The sequence below is a fragment of the Colias philodice genome, chromosome 2 (genome assembly GCF_061535455.1).
Source record: "Colias philodice isolate Cphi_HAF_F1 chromosome 2, ilColPhil1 Martin Lab GWU primary, whole genome shotgun sequence".
Lineage (NCBI taxonomy): Eukaryota > Metazoa > Arthropoda > Insecta > Lepidoptera > Pieridae > Colias > Colias philodice.
The window spans coordinates 7,813,757-7,827,764 of NC_143087.1; the positions used below are offsets into that span (position 1 = coordinate 7,813,757).

Genomic DNA, 14,008 nt, shown 5'->3' on the forward strand with positions numbered 1-14,008 from the left:
CAAGAATGCTTTCCCTATAATAGAGAATAAATTATGGATATTATGGGAAAGATTTTAGGTATGTCGTAAAAGATAAGATGAGAAACTTGCCAATTAGTAGGTATTGATTTTAGGTTTACACGAAATGGTTCCTATTCCTAACTCTTAATAGCATTACTTCGCAAGTACTGACTTCTATTTGCGTCCTAATCTTGATCATTTTAATGAATAAGTTATTTATAAACACATGTTCGGAGAGTCACTGTAAGACATAAAATGTCTTACAGTGACTCTCCGAATAAAATGCATTTACGATATAAACATCGTAAATGCAGATGCAAATTAGCAGATATATTCACTGCATGCTTTATAATTTAATATTACAGTCACAAGATTGAGTAAAACCAACAAAAAAACAGCCACCAAAAAAAATCATAAGCGCAGCAATCTTTTGTTTTATGTTTAATTAACAGGTTGTTATTTTATAGAATTATATATTCATTTCTATATATGAACCTAAGCAATGGACTAACAGATAAACAAAAAATGTAGCGAATTCAAAAGTTTAAGTTTGGAATAAATTTAGTCGTATTTCGTATTGTGCCATATTACATTTTGCATATTCCTTTTATTCCACTTGACGAGAATTTCCATGACAATGTCGGTGCTTAGAAGCTATATATTCTTACAAAATATAATATAGCAAGACTTAGGTACGCTTAGCGGTGCTTAGAAGCTATATATTCTTACAAAATATAATATAGCAAGACTTAGGTACGCTTAGCGGTGCTTAGAAGCTATATATTCTTACAAAATATAATATAGCAAGACTTAGTTACGCTTAGCGGTGCTTAGAAGCTATATATTCTTACAAAATATAATATAGCAAGACTTAGGTACGCTTAGCGGTGCTTAGAAGCTATATATTCTTACAAAATATAATATAGCAATAGGTAGCAAATGCTATGTGTATATATGGGAGGGATAGAGAAATATTAGAGATAGGTTAGAAATAACTAAGCTTGAAAGTACCACAAGATATTAGATAAAACACGAACAGTTTAGGTATGAGAGCGAGGTCGAACGTTTATTCGCGTTCACACAAAGCAATAAAAACTGTTCTACCGCGATGAATTTATGTAGACATGAAATGCCTGCGCTAACGCTCGACATTCATTACAGATTTATCAAATAACTTGAGAGCTTCGGCCGTTGAAAGTATTTTCATTTCCTTTCACTTCGAGGACGACACTTAGCATTATAACAATTGCGGTTAGCGTGAAATCAACCGATACAAGTAGCTCTGATCTTGAACCGATTCAATATGCTCAAGCAGTTTCGTGGTCGGGTTCAGTTAACAATTAAAATTTTATTCCTTGAATGAATTTCGTGTTTATTCTAAAAATAACGTGAAAGGTTAGTAAGCATGTGATTGATGAGTTTAAAAATAAATATTGTGGCAGCGTCAGTTTATTTGGCGATCGAATTGGAACTCAGATTAAGTTATTCTCTATGACATATCTATAAAATGATAAATAAGGAAGCGGAAAGTAGTAAAGAATTAGCAAAAGTTATGTTTGAAAAAATCATTCTCATAACAGAATTATATTAAAAGGGAAGTTGTGCCTCAACATTTTTTAATTAGAAGCTATAGAGTCGATTTAATGCAGGATTCTGCTTTTAATTTCATAACAGCGATTTTAAAAATGTCACATATTCAACCAGCTCTCATGTTTGCGTGAAAAAGAGTTTATTAAACTACATTTTTTAAACTCCCTGTCGATTTTGCTGTACGGTGGAAAAATGAAAGCAAATACTGACGCAGCTCTTGATGGACAGGACATTCATCGCATATAAGTGTCCGCTACATAAAGTCGAAAAGCTACACGTTGCCTCGATTTTTATTACAGGCGAATCAAATTTGTATATTTACCTATTTATATTCGTGGAGTTTTCAGAGGTTTATCTATATGAAAAGATATTATAGTAATTTTGAGTATTATTATGTATGTCTCAGTGAAATATATTATTTTTCACTTCTAATAATCTACAGTCTGTATAGTCATAACTTAAAGACAGATGTAATGAACGAAATTGTAATGTTTCTGCTTTTCCAATGTAACTTTATGTTTTTGACCTAAAATTTCCTCCGATTCTCCGCTAGAGTGGAAAATATTCCTAAATATATCCCTTGGTACTGATCTTGCAAGAAAATATTGTTCAACTGAGATACAACTTGATCTAGTTAAAGATAAAATACATTTATATTTTATGTAAACTTGTTTAACCTTAGCGAGGTTTCCCAACACCGTGAAAAGTTTATGTGGTACCCTCTGCGTGCTTGATTAATGAACTCTTAGTACAATTACAATATATTAAACGTTTATGTGTGTATAAAATGGGATAAACAAGGAAAATCTACTTTATAAACTCAAAACCAATACCAAGGGTCACGTTGAAAAATAAATGCAGAGAAAAATTATTTTCGTTATTTACATTGCCCGTATATTCCAGTGAAATATTTGCTTGCAAAGCGGGTAGGACGCTTGGAGTAAAGTTTATTTTTTAAATTAAAGTTATATTTATGATTTCATAACATACTTTTATTAATTATTTGCTTTAATTTGCCAAATTATGAGCGGGGTTATTGCCCTGTAGTATAGTAATGCTCTGGATTTATTTTTTAAATGGATATTGTGTATAATTAATGTGTTGAATGTGTACTGTAAAAGTTCCATCACAATTGAAACATACATTTGGGAGATTAGCCAAAATAAAGAAATAACAGAGTAAAATGTTAATCTAATTATGTTTTATTTTTAAAGTCTGTTTGTTCAAGTAGGACTGTACTCTACAATACCTCTTCCATTCAATCCTACGCAATTTAATACCTATTTAATTGAAAATAAACTGTTGTTGTAACACTTCAACTTTACTAGCCTTTGTTGTCTTTCCATGATCAGAGAAAATCGGATCAGAGATAACAAATATGTTGTACCTTTGTTCAAGTTTTCTGCCCAGAAGGAATTGGTCATGAAATCTGTTGCTGAGTTCAGCAAATACGTCCTCCACATCCACATCACAAAGTTATAGATGTGTTGCCAGCATAGAATAGAAAATTTCATTTTTTATAAGATTATGGCAAAAAAATGTAGCACTCTATATTTACGTCTTTTTCTATGTAGCCCGTAACTTCATTGTGAATATGACTTAATTAATAAGTATCTAAGTAGTTAAATCAATTAACACGAAATCACTCTTATTATCGGCAATTAATTACTAAAGTGGTTGAATACGAGATATCTTTATGTACGTAGTATCTACAACAAGCGGTAATCAAATGTATTGAGTGGCTGTGTGTGGTGTACGATCCTATATAGTTGTCACTTTATGGATACAACGAGCTTACAATTATAATTGAATTGATTAAGCTGCTTAGAATCTCCATAATGCGAATTACTGCATTATCGTGTTTGTAGTCTTGCTCCTATGAAATGTGAGATAAAATAACAAGAGATCACACTTTAATAACTATAAAAAAAGGAATAAAAGCTTAATCTTAATATAATGTATTGCTGAGCTGGATTCTTTATTATGCGAATGAAATATATTTTATTTTACAAAGTTATCCTTTATTAACAACGCGAAACTTTTATTGTGTATCACAATCCCGTCGTTAATTCTTTTTAAGTAAATTGACAGCCACTTTATGTTTTGGTTTCGTTCAATATAAAGTTACTCGAATAATATTTTACACTCGCGAAGCGGAAAAATCTAATTAACCTTCCGCTTCGCTGCCGATATCACGAAGGGCAAGTTTATTTTACAACAATTATTATGAATCGTCATTTACATTATTAAAACGTTTATATCAATATTTAACTCTGTTCTCCATACATTTAAGAATGCTTTTTGAAGTCTGCAAATATTAAGATGCTATTTAAATAATCATTTGTCTAGTCATAACGTCACATTGAACTTCAAAATGAATTTTTGATTTTGAATCGACTAATTGAAAATAGGATAGTGTATCTACGTATAGTTGATTACGAGTAGTAATTAGCGCGTTAGTATTGGAAAAATCTTTTCTCTGTAATCTGAGTTCAATATCGTATGTAAATTAAACGCACTCATTTACAGTCTGCACTCGGAATAGAACAAGTAGAGCGCGTAAACTATCTAACAATATCATGCATATGCATAGCGTAGCGAGGAAAAGATTAAACTCATTATCACAAATTACGATATTTTGGCACTAGAGCTGTTTTAGCGTTTATTAACATTACTCGAGCACCAACCACTACAAAATAAAGCCACATTGCCAAAACGTAAACCATACATTTTTATCTTATGAAATAAATAAAGCAAGCCAATTAAGGCAACACTCCGATCGTCGTTACGATGAAAAGCTTACCAGATAACCCGGTTTAATGGCATACAGAAAAAGCAGCGACTACTTATTTAACCACTCATTAACATCCTAACGCCGCATAAAACACCTGCTGCAGTGCCTAGAATTACACTTTCTTTAAATAATGAGTGTTGCAACATTTACTTAACTGATAACGTAACTGTTGGTATTTAAACCCTACATGTGATATAAATGTAAGGTCGTTAATTAAATGGAAGTTTGTTTTAAAAGAGGATGGAAAGACAATAATAAAGAGTAGTATTTTTCGCTTTTCTCAAGGGTTTTCGTTCGAGCTTCATTATTTATTTCAACTTAATTTCAGTACCTACAAAGATTTTTTGAATATAAATTATTTTAATTAAACTATTTTTAGACGGATCGATTCGGAGTTGTATTTATTTTAGAGTTAACGTTTTATGAGTAAATTGTAGTACTTAGTATTATCTATTGGTCATGAGTTATAAATAATAGCATAGAGAATACAATTTACAATTAATTTAACAAACCATTAATTAATAACAATTTTCACTTAAATGCCTGAAAATGTATATTTATATTTCTTGGTTGTTTTATTTGAATAAATTAGATTTATATAAGTAGGGACGGGACTGTCATAATTATTATGTAATGAACTTTTGTTCAGATGTTGCTCCGTGATTATATTAATTCTTATTCAACGAATTGTTATCAGCTATAATGCATTTCCTTTTTCCTAAAAGCACTAGTGTAAAATTTGATCAAAATACCGACAAGAATAGACGACAAGATGCGAATTACTCGCAGTAAGTCAGTACAAATCATTCAAAGGAAGTGCAGATTCATGGGAGCCAATTTGCAGTAGCTATGTATTCCGACGGGACGCTGTCACAAATCTGCGTTACTCAAATTTAGGTATCTAACGACGTAACTTTGTTCGCGGCAATATCACGCTCACGTAAACATAGCGCATTCCATTTTATAGACCATCTTCATACTTGATATTATTTTTAATTTTTGATATTATGTATTTTTATTGAAATTGATTCCAGAAGATTACTAGGAACTTTAAAAATTCATTTTGTTACTTTTATTAGTAGGTACGATCCTAATAAGTACCTATGTTAGTATATTCAAACAACTTAAAAAAGTGTGACTATTTTACATCATTATTTCATTGAATAATAATCTATGAATTGTATACAATATCAAAGCTTTTTAAGAAATGAAGAATTATTATCATACATATCATATGATGTTACCGGCACTGTATTAAATCCGGCATTGTATACAATTCTTAGTAAATGTATGTTATTCCGAAAAATAGTCGGAATGAAATAAATTATAGGTATTCGTCACATAACACATTACCTAGGATACTCTTAAATCTGAACTTTTCCTACGTAGCAAACACATTTGCAAGTGTGGGTAGTTTTTGGGGTAGCTATTAACCAATATGAGGTCAAAACTAAAATCCAAGAACGAAAATTTGACATCTTTTTGTCATAGGTGTAATTTTCTTAATAATAAAGAAGTAAACTAAAATAAAATAACAGATTTTCGTCGGCGCCATCTTGGATTTTATTTTTGACCTCATATTGGTTAATAGCTACCCCGAAAACCATGAAAATGACACCCATGACGAAAAGATGTAAAATTTTCGTCGGCGCCATCTTGGATTTTAGTTTTGACCTCATATTAGTTAATAGCTACCCCAAAAACCATGAAAATGACACCCATGACGAAAAGATGTAAAATTTTCGTCGGCGCCATCTTGGATTTTAGTTTTGACCTCATATTAGTTAATAGCTACCCCAAAAACCATGAAAATGACACCCATGATGAAAAGATGTAAAATTTTCGTCGGCGCCATCTTGGATTTTATTTTTGACCTCATATTGGTTAATAGCTACCCCAAAAACCATGAAAATGACACCCATGACGAAAAGATGGCAAATTTTCGTCGGCGCCATTTTGGATTTAAGTTTTGTCAAATTGCTTTACCCCACCAATCCGTTCAACAACCCATAAAAAAAGAGGATCTCAGTCAACATAATTTTTAAAACATAATTTTAAATTACAAATAACTGGAATATGAAATTTATACAGTTTACTCTTATAAAGTATCAAATATTTTAAATCACGAAAACGACAGTATACGCACAATAATCTTTTTCTAATTCGTTTTTATTTTTGGGACGAGGAGCGATACACCCGTCCTTCCAAGAGCGCTTCTGAGCGCGGTCTGACGACCCGCGAGAGCAAAATGTATGAAGAAATCGACAAGTATTTTTAATTTAGCTTATAATTGAAATAAAATTTTGATTTAGATACAAAAAAATTATCACAATCTATAAAGGACTATATATCCCTCAATAATTTATAGGTAAGAAGATAGATTAGGCTTTTAATTTTCTTAAAAGTGTACCGGTTTAGACCCCATGTTTTTGCATTTTATGCGATCATTGTGCTGGGAAAATCGTATTTCAGTGACAATTTTGTACGACGTCGTACAATTTTTATAAGATGAACGTAGAGCTGAATATATTATCTTTAAATTAAGATATTACTTTGTTCTCACGTGTAAGTGCTTTGAGTTAAAATTGTACCGTAAAATAGCGGTTTTTGTTAAAAAACTGTTATAGCACCCTTAAGGTAATTTACATTAGTTCAACTCCAGCCAGCAAAACTTCGCCCACGCTAACGAGATTAACGGGAATTTTATTCTGAACCGGCATATGCGATGTTTTCCACTTACATTTTTGTAATATTACGAATCGACCTTTTTATGGGTGAATAAACACAAATAATATATTGTTAGTTATCAAAAACATTGTAACCTCTATGGATACAAAATTGGAATAGAACGTATTAATGGAATAATACCCTCAATAATAATTGTAGAATGGAATGTGCCAACATCAGAATGTTTACATTAAAAATGCAATTAATGGTTATTATCAGACCATCTCATAAATAATCATCTCATAAACATAAAACACAGTAATCCCAAAGTTTTTGGATAACGTTTCTGATTAATAATAATTATTTGTTAATTTTCATATACAAAACTCTCAATCCTAGAACTAGGCCATTGAATAATATTGATAGTTAATGTAAAACGAAACAATAGCTATTTTTAATATCCGTCACCTTATGGATAAGATTGGCTTGTGACATTTTTGAGGCTTTCTATTTCTCTTTCATGTTTTCTCGTTTGTACGTGTATTCATTATTTTGTGTCTTGATAGACAAAGATACGTCGGCAAAGAATACAAGTGTTATTATTTCAGAAATAGGGATATTTATATTTCTATACCTCTTCAAGCGGCAAGGTACCGTTGCTAGGGACTGTTTATTATTTTTTTCCTTCTACTTACGATCGATTTGGTAAACACAAATCTTTAAATGATATAATACGTATTGCCTTACTTCAAGCGTATCTAAATTTACGCTTTATTAAATTATTCATCGCCTCCTTACTGTAGCCACCCGTAGCGTAGAACCGATTGTCCTAAGTTCTATTCCCGGTGGAGACGAAGAAAAAAATTTCTCGGTCTGGCAGGACACAAAAGGCTCACCTACTTGTCCCTAAAGAAAATCGATCAACGAAACAGATGTATGCATATTGCATCTGCCTTACCCCACTAGGTGACACGGGACCAAAGCGACTTCTGTGACGGGACTTGACACAAAAATATTCAAATTTTACACTTTAATATTTAACCACAGAATACATAATAGTAGCTAAACGCTACAGAACGGACACTCTCCGCCTCCCGCCAAAATTAAACTTACCTCACCCCCGCGCGATCAGACATAAAATGGGCCATATTTTTCTCCAAGGACGATACGCAACGAAGATTGACAACATTAATCAAATTGACTTAAAGTAATTTTATTATTTTGGATTTGTGATTATCGTTTTTTGTAGAAAATGGTTAGATATTGTGCTGTTTACAGATGTATTTCATCAGAAAAACGCGAATTTTTTTTTACGCTAGTCACAAATGTGCCAACCATAAAGCGTTAACACACACATTTGCAGTCTCTACAGTGTGACTGTCAAAACGATCATTTTGTATGGAGTGTCCGGGGTGTGATTTAACCTTCAGTGTGTAAACTACTAGGCTTTCCAAGTTCATAAATTTCTATAATCTTATTGCTTATCGTATTTCTGTAAACAAATACAATATTTATATCCACTCTAATCATACAATGTAATGTAAATGTTGATTAGGCCAACAACCGCAAACAATTAACAATAACTCCACAAAGCCATGCGCATTAATATTTTACAATAACATGAATAACAATGAAATGCACATCCAAAAGCGCTCCTCCTGTTATATGAGGGCTAAAATTTTTTCTTTACTATGTAACTACAGCGTATACAAAATATTCAGCATTATATACGTGTGAGCATTGTGCATGCGTGCTCGGTTCTCCCATATATCAACGTCGAAAAAATGAATTTGTGGCATTTCACCATGAATATTAATGAGTTATATTTTATACAAGTAAAAAATTGTACAATAGAGCTTTTATATTTTAGTATTATAAGCAGTTTACAATAAAATTGCATTGAATGTGTGGTAATCATGATTGACAGTTTAAATTATAATGCAGTAAGATCTAATTCAATTAATTATGCTCGTCTTGTACCTGCATAATGGGCAATATCACAGAGCATTATATTTTTGAGTAGTTTTAACGAAATGTTTCTTTAAAATCAGTATGAAATAATTTCTCATTATTCCACATTTCATATTAAACTGAAATTTTATGGTTGGCAGCAAATAAAATGAAGAGAAAACACCAACAAAGCTAACCACACTAAAAGTTAATTTTGTTTAAACTATATCGTAATTTACCTGCACAACTCCAAGCCAGGGAAATATAATTTTGCCACTCGTATAGCTAGTGTAAACTCATACTGCGCTGTGAAGTAAACTTTTATTTGACAATTAGATATTTTACATGTAACTGTGCTTGTGCTACATCCTCTAATTTATGCTGACTTTAGGGGATGGATGGAATCGGAAACAATCAGATAGATGTGCGGGCAACGTGCTCGATGGCGCGTAGAGGCAACAAATCTCTCTAGCGGGCGAATGACTTTTAATTTATTTCTCTTAATTAAAACACAGATAATATAATCCTATACTAGTAATTAAATAACGTAGCTTATATTATTATACATTAATACTCATTCAAAATTTAAATGAAATTGAACAGTTTTATTCCATTTCCATTTAAACTATTAATATTTAGTTAAGCCGGTACATTTTAAAACCAATTTCGTTAAGCTCGTGTTATATTGAAGCTTCATTTCGGTATTTTTAAAAGTTACAAACACTAATCTAAACATATTAAACGGAAAACATTCATAAAATAATTAAATCAATAATATAAAAGTACTAAATGAAATTTCTCAGTCTCAATATTATTAAGAGCCAGCAAATAAGCGCGCAGGTAACTAAAGTTAAATAATCAATTCGTGTAGAACCGACGTAACACTGTGAATGAGTTGAGTCAATTGTATATTTGCAAACTAGATTCCCTATTCAACTTCGGAGTGCAATCGAAGCTTCGTACGACGTGTGTACTCTGGGAGGACCGTCCCTCTTGATTCGCTAGAGAATTTGCAAAGATACCTCAATCGCCTCCAACCTATATATGTCCACAAGGAATCTATACTTCGACCTTTTTGAACGTGAAAATATTGTTTATGTATGTATTATTATTTTGTAAAAATGTTTGGGGACTGAGGGAAAGTCTGGAGGTTTCGGTTTAACTATGATCTTATATAAGCACGCCTGTTGAAATTCCCAAGCCGAATTATTACGCTCAACTAACCAGTAACTTCAGAGAACTTGAGTGTATTGTATAAAGACAGAATTAGACACGGACTTCGGTGCAAGTGTTAAAGTTATGAATTAAATTTCAAGAATAATATTATCTGTAAAAACAGGCTGAAATAAACATAATTTAGTATAACGTGCTTTAAAGAATGAAATTAAATGGCTTCAAATTGAAAAATGAGTAAAATGCAGTTCATTATAATAATTTTGGAATGTTAAGAAGATGAAGATCTACTTATGCAAGATCTAAAATTAAGAAGATTATTTATTGATGGTGATTATTTAAAATTATGAAATAACCTGCAAGCGAAACCTATAGAGAGAGAAGCTAAAGAATTTAATCTCGTCTCGTGAAGCCGTCGTTTAAATTCATCTTTTCAATATATGGCACAATATTCGCACCAAAATTCAAATTATGTACGTCGAACCCGCATAATGGTTAAGTATATAAGTGTTCTCAATAGTAGGAAGATAAAACCTTAACCACAATATACAGTATATATCTGTCAACTGTGCCTTAACTTTTAAGAAATAATTTATTTATTTATGACAGTAATTGTTTTATCAGTTTTTCAACTTAACTTTTTTTCAAACTAAAACATTTATTTATTCAACTACACTTCGTATATGAGCGCTTTTGAATCGTCAAAATACAGAAAAATAATAATTCACCACCGATTCCGAAAGCGGTTTGCTACGAGAGATTGTTTCCAGACTTATCTACGTTAAAGTAATTTCGAGATGAAAATTCAGAAATTCTGCGTTCTAATGCATAACTAATATGATTCATCGAGATGATATGTGGACGTTCTGAAATACGTCCTAGAGGACCTACTGTGTTGACAGATATAAAAAAAACACATACTATTTATTTTAATGTGTTGTGTTTTGTTACTTTTATGGGTTGTTATGTCATATTATAACAGCAATAATGTGTTCATAGCGTGTCGGGCCGTAAATCCTTAACCTTATTTTCTTACTATTATTTGTATACGTAGTATATTATTATTAGTCTGTGCTATTATCATCGATGTGTGTTTGTTCGTTTGTCTTTCGTTTACGTCGCAATGTATTTATGGTATGAAGGTTAAAGTGATATGGGATACTTTCAATCTTGGTGAAATATAACTTACCCATGATTCTATTTTCTCATTATATCAGTAAACGTTTCATTTTTTCACATATTTTAGGAATGAATTAAATTTTTAAGGCAGAATATATTTGAAACTTTAATCAGCTTAAATTTTATCACATTGCTAAAAGATTGTGCAATTAAATTTAAAAAGCTCCATTACTACAAAGTTTCTTTAGGCACTGGGATCGCTGACAATGTAATTAAAAAGATAAATCTAGGCGCTAATTACGTCTATCTATAGTTGTCTGAAGACTATAGTAATATTTCTAGAGGGAGCAGCAAAAATGTAATTTGTTGGAAACATAAGTCCGCCAATTTCTTTGGCTGCCTTCTTTATTATAAACTAGCTTTATCTCTAACTAGTTCTAACTTCGTATGATGGTACGATGCTTGATTAAAAAAAATCTTGTCTCAACGGTTTACCATTGAGTAATTGTTCAAATTGGAACCCTAAATTACAATATTAGGAAATTTATATTCTGATATTAGTATTCTTCCTTTTTGCGAAAGCTGAGTGCGTCACCTGATGGTAAGACGTGATCGCGCACCCACTTCGACAGTTTTCCATAGATTAAGAATTAAATTAAATTATCAAAGCATTCTTAAAATATTAAAGACAATAGTCATTTTATTCGAATGAGGTCCTCTGTAGTTTTGTAATCGTCAGTTAAAAGTAGAAACATATTAGGTAGAAAAGAATAGAAAGTACACCATTTATCTCTTAAATTAAAATAATATTTTAGTTTCTCATATGTTTGCATAAGCGAGGCACCAGGTGAACTTAGTTGTATTGTTCTAACCGTAACATAGTTTTACTAATTTACGGTTACCGTCTATGACACCTCTATCCAGCAATTCTGTGGTTAAGTGGTACATGTAGATCGTAACCTTAGTCCCCGTTATATATGGCATGGCCTGAATCCAGCAAGCCCCTAATTTTTTATGTTTCTGTATCTGCATAATACAAGTATTCTAAATGATAGTAGATATTATGTGTACCTATACTCGTATAATATTGAAATTTAATTACATATTTTTAAATATGTTAAAAGTTTATAATAATTATACTATATCCTATATAAAATACTACAGCTAGGTAGGTAATTTTATTTGTTTTAGAAATTATACAATTATTTACCAACTATTGGTAACTAAAACCATATATTTAACGTCTTAAATAACTGATATCTTACGATACATAGGTTACCTTATATTTAATTTTATTCTATTCCATTCCATCTTTAAACAAATCTTAATTTTACTTTATCTTTGTTACTACGTTGCACAATTAGGTATAGTTGACATATTGTATAGTTGTAAAGTTAAAATGTGACTATCTACGCTTATTTCAACGTTGCTTTAATAAAATCGTCGACTTTATTTGCGGTTGAAAACGAATTGCCGAGTACGATGTGAATACGTACGCTATTTCAGTTTTATTGCAACTAAATTAATGTTTATTTTCTGTAACTACATATATAAATGCGTTTCAAAGGCGGTGTCGCGGCAGATAGACATTTGCACTAAATTGTACAAATTAAGGTGACCTAAAAAAGTTGCCGAATTTTGATAAAAGTTTAAAGAAGAATAAATTATTTAGGTCGTCTAGACATCTACTCGTTGAATTTAATTTATGAACGAAGAAAATAAATAAGAGTTGGTAAAAGATGGTTGCAAGACGGAGGCTTTCGAAGAGCCATTTCCACAGATAATGCAATTTGTCAGAAGTCTTTCGCTCATTTACTTTTATTATTAGTAACCATTATGGCTGCCGTACTCAGAGCACCACGTGGAAGCAAATGGTTTTCAAGTGACTGCCATTACGCAAAGCCGAATTACGTGGTTTGATTGTGATTGGTGTAAAATATTACACGAGGGTAACTTAATTTTTATTCCCAAAGGAATAATGATTTGACATTTTTAGCTTTTAACAATTAATTCCTCAGATATTATTTCGACAATCTACAGAATGAAAGATTAATTTCATTATGATTAAACGCTATTGCAAAGTCAATGCAAAAACGTAGGTATAAAAATATCTAAAAAACAAACACAAAATTTAAATACTACCTATCGAATCTATGTCGAACCATTCAAAATATATAATAAATAGCAATGTTTATAAATGAACTAGTAAAATCAGTAGAATTTCAAATTGGAGTGGCCATTATCCACGCCGACTGTGAGAAAGAACGTTTGCAATTGCATTGAAAACGTCGCTTTTAATTTTTTGCAAACGCAAAGCGTAAATTTGCATTTGCGGCTGGCACGATAAGTATGCGCCTAAAAGCTCTGATGTTGTAACTTGTAAGTCTACTCTTAATTCAAAGCTTTCGTAGTGATGTACGCTGATACACTTAAATTATACGCCTTCCATTAATCAAACGTATTATTCAAATAAAATTTTCATCGATAAACACTTTTCTTTTATCTTCTTTCGTTTATCCTCGCAGTGGCCTAGCCAAGAAGTTGCTGAATTTTTCAAACTGCTTAAACGTCGTGTAAGGCTCAGTCAAGTTTTATGTTCTCTGCCAAAGTTTACATATTTATGAGACCGTATTATTTAAATATCCACATAATAAAAAGATCGCATCTTAAGACTATTTTAAATAATCCATACAACGACGATCGTTACTTAATAGG

General features: G+C 31.5%; 1 long non-coding RNA gene across 1 annotated transcript; it reads right to left on the bottom strand.

The window, feature by feature from the left end:
- Positions 1 to 5,307: 5,307 nt before the first annotated feature.
- On the bottom strand, positions 5,308 to 7,021 carry LOC149490594 (uncharacterized). The gene is made up of 2 exons (XR_016317681.1): positions 6,937 to 7,021; positions 5,308 to 5,432 (listed from the first exon to the last, which is right to left on the bottom strand). It is a non-coding gene; the product is annotated as an uncharacterized LOC149490594 (long non-coding RNA).
- Positions 7,022 to 14,008: the final 6,987 nt, after the last annotated feature.